This window comes from Miniopterus schreibersii (genome assembly GCF_964146895.1).
Source record: "Miniopterus schreibersii genome assembly, chromosome: 6".
NCBI lineage: Eukaryota > Metazoa > Chordata > Mammalia > Chiroptera > Miniopteridae > Miniopterus > Miniopterus schreibersii.
This window is the reverse complement of record NC_138107.1, coordinates 53,745,800-53,752,995: the sequence shown is the minus strand read 5'-3', so window position 1 is coordinate 53,752,995 and position 7,196 is coordinate 53,745,800. Positions and strand designations below refer to the sequence as shown.

Below are 7,196 nucleotides of genomic sequence, written 5' to 3'. Positions count from 1 at the left end.
CATTCTCGCCGTTTGCCTAAAATATAAACGCCGTCTGATGGTTGGGCTGGGCTTCCCTCACCCTCACCCACCACACCCTTTCAAGTCACTGCCGCTTGAGGAAATACCCGGGGGGTAGGTTGTATATTTATCAAGTTGAAATCTCCAGTCCGGGAATTAGAAGTCTAAAGAATCAGCCTTTATTCAGATGGCGACTCCTGTTTTTCTATTTTAAGCGCTGGGCACAGATATCCCGTGGGTTTGTCTGAGGCATGTGGGTCTGCGAGCGCGCGCAGTTCTGAATCTCTCGATTTGCAGCCTCAACACTCAAAACTTCGGGTTCCAAGGAGAAGGCAGATTTAGCTCTCGGGCTCTCAGCACAGGGCGGCCACTCGCTGGGGGAGTGGCCAGAGCCAGCGTTTCCCAGCGCCGAGGTCGCTCCCCGGCAGCCCTCGATTCCTCGCCCGCCCCGCCGGGTCGCAGGGGCCACGGGGGCCCCGAGCCCCGGTGCCTTTGTGCGGCGCTCGGCGCGGGGATACCCGTTCGGGGGCCCTGGGCACCGCGGAAATACCAAGAATTGGGGAGAGGCGCGAGCGCTAGGGAAGGAAACGCCCCGCACAGTTGCCGTCCCGCGGAGGGGGAAAAAAAAAAAAAAGTAGAAAAAGAGGCTTTTCAGGTCAAACTCCTCGGGTCTGAGAAACCACGTTTTAGAGCCACGGCTTGCGGGGGGAGAACACACGGTGTGCAGGGGTCATTGTTACCCAGCGCTGCGCAGGAGCGCCGTGGGTGCGCGGCCTCCGCCCCCCGCCCGGGCGGCCAGCGCGGGCCCACGTGGAGCAGCGCGGCACCCGCCGAGCGCGCCGTGCCGCCCGGGTCCCCGGAGCGCGCGCCCCAGCTCCCCGCCGCGGCCGTTCACGCCGGAGCGCCGCCGCCGGTCCCGCGTGTGCCCCGCTGAGGGGGAGGGGCGGGCCAGGGGTGGGGGCGGAGGGGTTGTGGTTCTAATGCGGCGGGGGCTCCTGTGTCCTTGTGCGGAAATGACACACGGAGTCCCGTCACGTCACGCGAGAGCGCAGCGCACGGACACACACAAAGAGGGGAAAATACACGGCGCCCGCCCGCCGCCCCCAGCAACTCTCCGGGCCGCCCCGGCCAGGCCCTCCGCGCGCGTCCCCCACTCCCCGGACCTGCGCTACCCCGCACCCCACGTGGCGCCAAACTCGGAGCGGGCCGGCTCTGCAAAGTACAGAACTCGTGTCCCAGGTAAGTGTGGGGCGGATCGAGCCGGCTGTGCGGCGGCGGCGGCGGCTCCGGGCAGACTGACCGGAGTGGCTGCAACATCCATGCCGGGGTGGGGGCGGGAGCAGGGGAGGGGACGCGAAGGGGGGCTGCCCTGAGCGCGCCCGGCGGGAGGAGCGCCCACCCCCGTGCAGGGCCGAGCCGCTGAGCCAGCACCCGGCCCCCACGGGCTCGCCGCGCCCATTGTGCCGCGCACCCCTTTGTGCCGCTCGGAACGCGGCGGCTCCATGGCGTCCCCGGGAGCACGCGCGCCGCGCGGGGGCGGGGGAGACGCGGAGTGGACTGGTCCACGCTGCCGCCGCTGCCCGCCCCACTCGCGCCGCGCGCCGGCTCCGCACCCCTGCCTGGCGCCGCGATGGAGCGGCCGGGGCGGCCGGAAGGCTCTGCGGCGCCCGCGAGGGCTCGGCGCTCGCGCTCGGCCGGGCTGCGGCGGGGGACCGTTCAGCGTGAAGAAGGGGGTGTCAGAGCGGAGCAGGGGGCGGGGACTGGAGGGAGATGCCGAGTGGGGCGCGGGAGGCCAGAGGAGCCGCCGCTCGGAGGGACGCTGCCTCCGGAGTCTGCAAATGGAGTGAGGCCGGCCCGCGGCGGCGGCGGCGGCGGCGGGAGCGGACGGATACAGGCCCCGCCGCCAGGGGGCGCAGCGCTCTCCCCTGGCCGTCCACGGCGCGGTTCGCCGTTCCCGCTGCCCGGGAGCTGGAGGCGGGCCCGGCGCCTTGGGTGTGCACCCCGGCTGGCGCGAGGCCTCCGCGGCCGGCCGCGCACTGCGGCCGAGGGCGCTCGCCGCCGCTCCTGACCGCCCCCTTTTCCCCCTCTTGCAAACGCGGTTCCCCACGCAGACTTTGCCCTCGCCGTATCGGTGAGTTGTGCAGCAACCCCTGTGAGGACCTGTGTACAGAGACATACATTTTTTTACAAGGGGTTTTTACAAAGGTAAAAGAGTGATTGCTCAGGTGGCCTGTCTGGAAGAATCTTATGCGCCAAGGCTCACCAGAGAAGGGTGCGTGGACAGCGCTAAGCACTTCAGAGTCGGCAATGTTCAACTTCACCTTTTTAAAGTAACTTTGGAATGTTTAATGTGTCACAGGGCAGCGTGTAGGGTGCCAGAAAGCTGAGGCAGCAGGACACCCGGGCAAGGAACCTCAATTCTGGGACCGCCTCAGTACATAAACAAGAGGGGTGGGGGAGGTTCTTTTGCTATCCACACCCCCAACTCCACCTCTTTTTGTTTTTTAAAACAACCATTCCTGGTTTGTGGCTTTGTATCACCATACAGAACCCTGTTCCCTTACCCTCAGTAGTGAGATTTGTGCAAGATTTTGTATCTTAAGCGGTTTCCATCTGTAGCCACTAACCCAGTGTTTGATAACTTAGTAGGTGCTCAGTAAACATTTGCCATATGAACGGAGAGCCTCTCGGATTCCTAAAGAAAGGTGGGGTCAGTGCAGCCTATTCCTGCTGGTGGGTTAGCCTGTCTGTGCATGGCGCTTAAAATGAAGTTCTCGAAGCCTTTAAAATTTGTCACATGAAAACTGCCACTGAATGTGGGTTTTACCTGACAGATGCCAAGTAATTTAAGAGAAAAGTTGTATGTCTTCCCTACCACCACCACCACTATCAACCAAAGCACTAGTAACAGCCAGAGAGACCAGTCAGGACCTAGCAGACAAGGTAGTCAACATCCCAGTCCGTTGAAGTGTATTACATTGACACATTTAATTTACACTCTCCATTTTGGTCACTTGTAAGTTCCTAAGCATCCCTTATGTAAGCAAAGAAATAGCAGAATGTCTAATAATTAGTAAGAAAAATTGGAATCAAGCCTGACTGAGGTTTGATTGGGTGAAAAAATTTAATATCCTGCAGAAATGTCTCATCTACCACTTTTTAGAGCTGTCTGGAAAGCCCCTGAAGCACTGAGGAAAGAAACAACATGTGTCTCAATTTATAATGTAAAAACATAAAGGTAGCCAGCCAACCAGCAAAAACAGTTTGGTATTAGTGTATGGGAAGTTGGGGCGTGGTGTTTTGTTTTTGGCACTTAATTTTGATGGCAAGTGGAGAATTATGGTTGCTACCCTTATTCATTGTGCCCATTATTGGCTTAAGTAAGAAGAATTATTTGTAGAATTAATCTTTTGGGTGATGGAACTTTTTTGTATCTGCTTATTGGTGGTTATAGGGAAGTATGTATACATGTGCTTTTTCATAGAACTGTACATCCTTTCCTTCAGAGAGTAAATTTTACTGTATGATAATTTTTAAAAATAAAATTTAAAGTTACATAAATTGCACATGCCAAGAACATGGATATTTTAATGCGCTATGTGCATGTCACCTTGTTCTTGCTGTTTCCTCCCCCTCCAGATTGGACACTTCCTCTTCTCCCCTTTCTGATGTTCCAGTATCTTCTGCAACATTATTATTTCAGCCTAGAGCTCTTTTGGTTTCTGGAACTAGCTGCCACACATGACCTGCACATGCCAAGCTAAGAGCTCTCCATGCTGGCATCAGGCCTTGGTGTGTCAAACAGGAGAGGTGCTATTTCACTTGGAGTGGCATTTATGTTTGTCACTGAACGGCCAGACTGTTGTTTCAGAGCTGAGTTTTTCTTAGCAGCTCACCTGGTAACATATCTTTCCTCCATTTTTTTTTTTTTTTTAAATATGTTTTTATTGCTTTCAGAGACAGGAAGGAAAAGGGAGAGAGAGAAACATAAAATTATTGATTCGCTGCCTCCTGCATGCCCCCTACTGAGGATGGAGCCGGCAACCGGGGCATGTGTCCCAACCGCAATCGAATCATGACCTCCTGGTTCATAGGTTGAAGCTCAACCGCTGAGCCACGCTGGCGCATCCTTTCCTCCATTTTTTATCCAACATGCAACACATAAAAGCCAGCCCTCTTAGTATGTTGTTTTCTACCAATGGCCACCTTTCCTCTTTGGTCTGATCTTCAGTTATCACTGGCCAGTGAAACACAGTTGAATCAGTCTCTATAAGGGCATTGACTGCTCAGTTGAATAAATCACTTAGTGGTCATGTATGCAAGGGGTTGTTGGTTTGAGCATGAAACTAATAAATCAAAGGATGGAGATTTGGGATTGAGGTGGGGGTTAGTTTACAATAGATTTTGCCCCAACTCTGATTAGCTTGTGTGGTCATAAGACAACATACTAAAAAGTGGGAAGTACAGAGGAAACTCAGCTTATACCTCCCTGAAAAATTTGTCACCATTGTCGAGTCACATGCTGGGATGTACTGGCCCTCCTTTCCTCTTTGAGCCTAGCTACTGCACGCCAAGGTTAAAGTTATAAGCTGAGTCTTACGCCTCCTACCAATGACACCTAAAGCAGTTGTCCTTCCTTTCACTAAGGAAGACATCATGTTTAGTCACCTTCAGAAAACGCGGCGTCGCAGGGGTGAGACACTGAGTCGTAGGCAGGGTTGTGTGGTTGCCCTTCGTTGCATGGTGAGAGATGAGGTAGTGCTCTGACTGAGTAAGGAAGGCATTGACAATTACAGCTTTAGAACAACTTGGGGGAAAATTGCCCTGGTTTTGTGAGGACTGGTATTTTTCAAACAGTGTGTGCAGATGTGTCTAAAAATAAAAACAAATTGCAAACATGTCCTGCAAGTCCCATGGGCAGGATGCCACTGCCAGGAGGGCCCCGTTCTGGGAGCCCCGAGGCTCCCAGCCATTCCTGTAGACCCAGAGACCAGCATGGGGGAGGGGAGGGAGGGAGAGAGAGGGGGGCATGGGAACATTCTTCCTGTCCTTAGGGAGAGCACTGACTTGATTTCACCCTTTCCAGTTTCTTTCATTTGAAACACAAGTTATACTACTAACCTTTTCAAAAGCTTTAAGTAATTTAATTTTGCAGTTTAAAAAGATAGTCCTTATTAAGATGCACTTTAAACATCTTTTTTAAAAAGGCTTTATAATAGATAACATTTACTGAGTGCTGTGTGCCAGGCACTTTCTCCCTTGTAGTTTTCACTAAAACTGTAGGTGAGGTAGTGTGATCAGCTCCATTTTACAGAAGAAAGAACCAAGGTTTGGGTGGCCTAGCAACTTGCCCAGTGTTAGGAACTAAACTGGGTGGAGCCAGGGTTTTAACCCAGTTCTGTCTGACCCTAAAGTTTAGTAGGGAATCCCATTTTCTGTGAGATCAGCAGCACTAAATCCCTACCATGGTGGTTCGAGGGCCCATGTGGCCAGTTGACTTGCTCCTGCATCTGAACCCAGTCTCCAAATGGGTGCTCAGGAGGAAGGGATGGTCATGCCCTATCCAGTCCCAGCTCTTCTTGAAAGACTGGAATGAGACCATCAGTCCCGTGTGCACCCCACTACTTTCCGTCTCCTTGCTCTCTGCAGCATCCTCCATGTGTGACCCAGATTGCTTGACCCCCTGGTTCTCCATCTGCAACATAAGAGGGCTCTTGTGAGGACTGTGTGGGCTAACGTGAAACACTTAGACTGTGGGGCCAGCCCTACATGAATGTCAGCTGCTGTCCTCCTTTTCTCTTTCATTTTTAAAAATCAGTATGACCTGCAGAGGAGAGGTGTCAGGAAGTCAGATCGTGTGGTGTGACAGTTGAGAAAGGATGAAATAAGGTTAGTTAGGTCTTAATAAATCTAAAACTTTTTAAATTGTTGAGAAGGTTTTATTAACAGCTGTCAAATGGTTTGAGCCCATTCTCTCTGCTGTGCCTTTTGTACGTGGTTGTGCTACGTAACCACCATCCTCATGATCTCCAGTTCCAGTGGCTCACATTCCCCAGACCTCCTTCAGGGGTGAGAGTTTGCTTCACTTTACGTCTGGAAACCTGACTTGGGACGCGAGGAGGACTTGCCCCTGCGTGGCCTGAGGTCTGGGATGCAGGGCAGGGGCCAGCTGTTCCCGGACCTGCACCTCAGCCCAGTGGCCAGTCCTATGTTCAGTGGACTTTTCTGATTTAGTGGGGCCGAATCCTGAGTCAGCCAGCTGGGATTTGAACCTCGGGCTTTCAGGAAGTCCAAGTACTTCCCCTTTCGGGGCCTGCCGTTTGTCCTGTGTGACACTGGCCAGCCACAAGCCTCTGGTGCCTCCGATTAGTGTCGTGCTGCTCTCACCAGAGGCCTGGTCTGGCTGATCGCTTAGGAGCAGCCAGTTCTCTTAAAAGAACTTAGTAGAGAGGCACCACAGATCAGTCCTGCCCTGCTGTGGGCAGCCCTAGAGGACGTTTTCCTTTGGGAACCTATGGGACATTTAGGGAAGAGACCAATGATCTTTTCCAAGGAATCGCCGTACCAGGTGTCCCCTGCTAACGTTGCTGTGGTCTTGCATCCAGCTTTTAACAAGCAGAGTTTTCCCCAAGTCAGATTCTTGAGTGACTCATTACCCACTTTTAACCAGTGGCCTCCCTACACTCCTTCCTTTTTCTGTGGCCCGGCTTCTTCTCAACTCCCCAGACCTCCTCGCCTTCCCTCTGTCCCTTCTGCTGCCTGCTGCTTCACCGTGGAGCCAGGGCCCTTGAGCAAGCCTCTGATTGCCCAGTTTGGTCCAGCTTTCAGGTGTCATGGAAGGAGGGAGTCAGAACATCTCTCAGGGTGCTTAGGCACAAGAGAAGCCCAAAGAAGGGACCACATGTAACAGTCGTCTGCCATCCAGAGTGCAAATACCCAGCAGGTTAGGCATCTGGGCTCCGTGACTCACTGGGGTGCACCCCAAGTTCATTCGTTTTCCCAGCAGCCTCACGCCCTCTAAATGATCTGACTCTCAGCACTCAGTTCAGAACCCTCATCCAGAAGACTTGGTCCGGGTTTATTTTTTCCCCCTCCTGTGAAATTTGCCTTATTTTGATAAATACTTCAAGTATCAGGCACATGCATTGATAGAGCCTATAGTGCACCCACCAGGAAACAACAAAGCTGATCTCTAC

The 7,196-nt window shown here is 53.5% G+C and overlaps 1 protein-coding gene across 1 annotated transcript in view; it reads left to right on the top strand.

Annotated features, from left to right (window-relative positions):
- Positions 1-1,033: 1,033 nt before the first annotated feature.
- Positions 1,034-7,196, top strand: part of BEND3 (BEN domain containing 3) — a 29,483-nt gene continuing 23,320 nt past the window's right edge. Inside the window, exon 1 of the mRNA XM_081140752.1 lies at positions 1,034-1,239. The gene's annotated coding sequence lies outside the window, so the exon portion shown is untranslated. The remainder of the gene's footprint in view (positions 1,240-7,196) is intronic.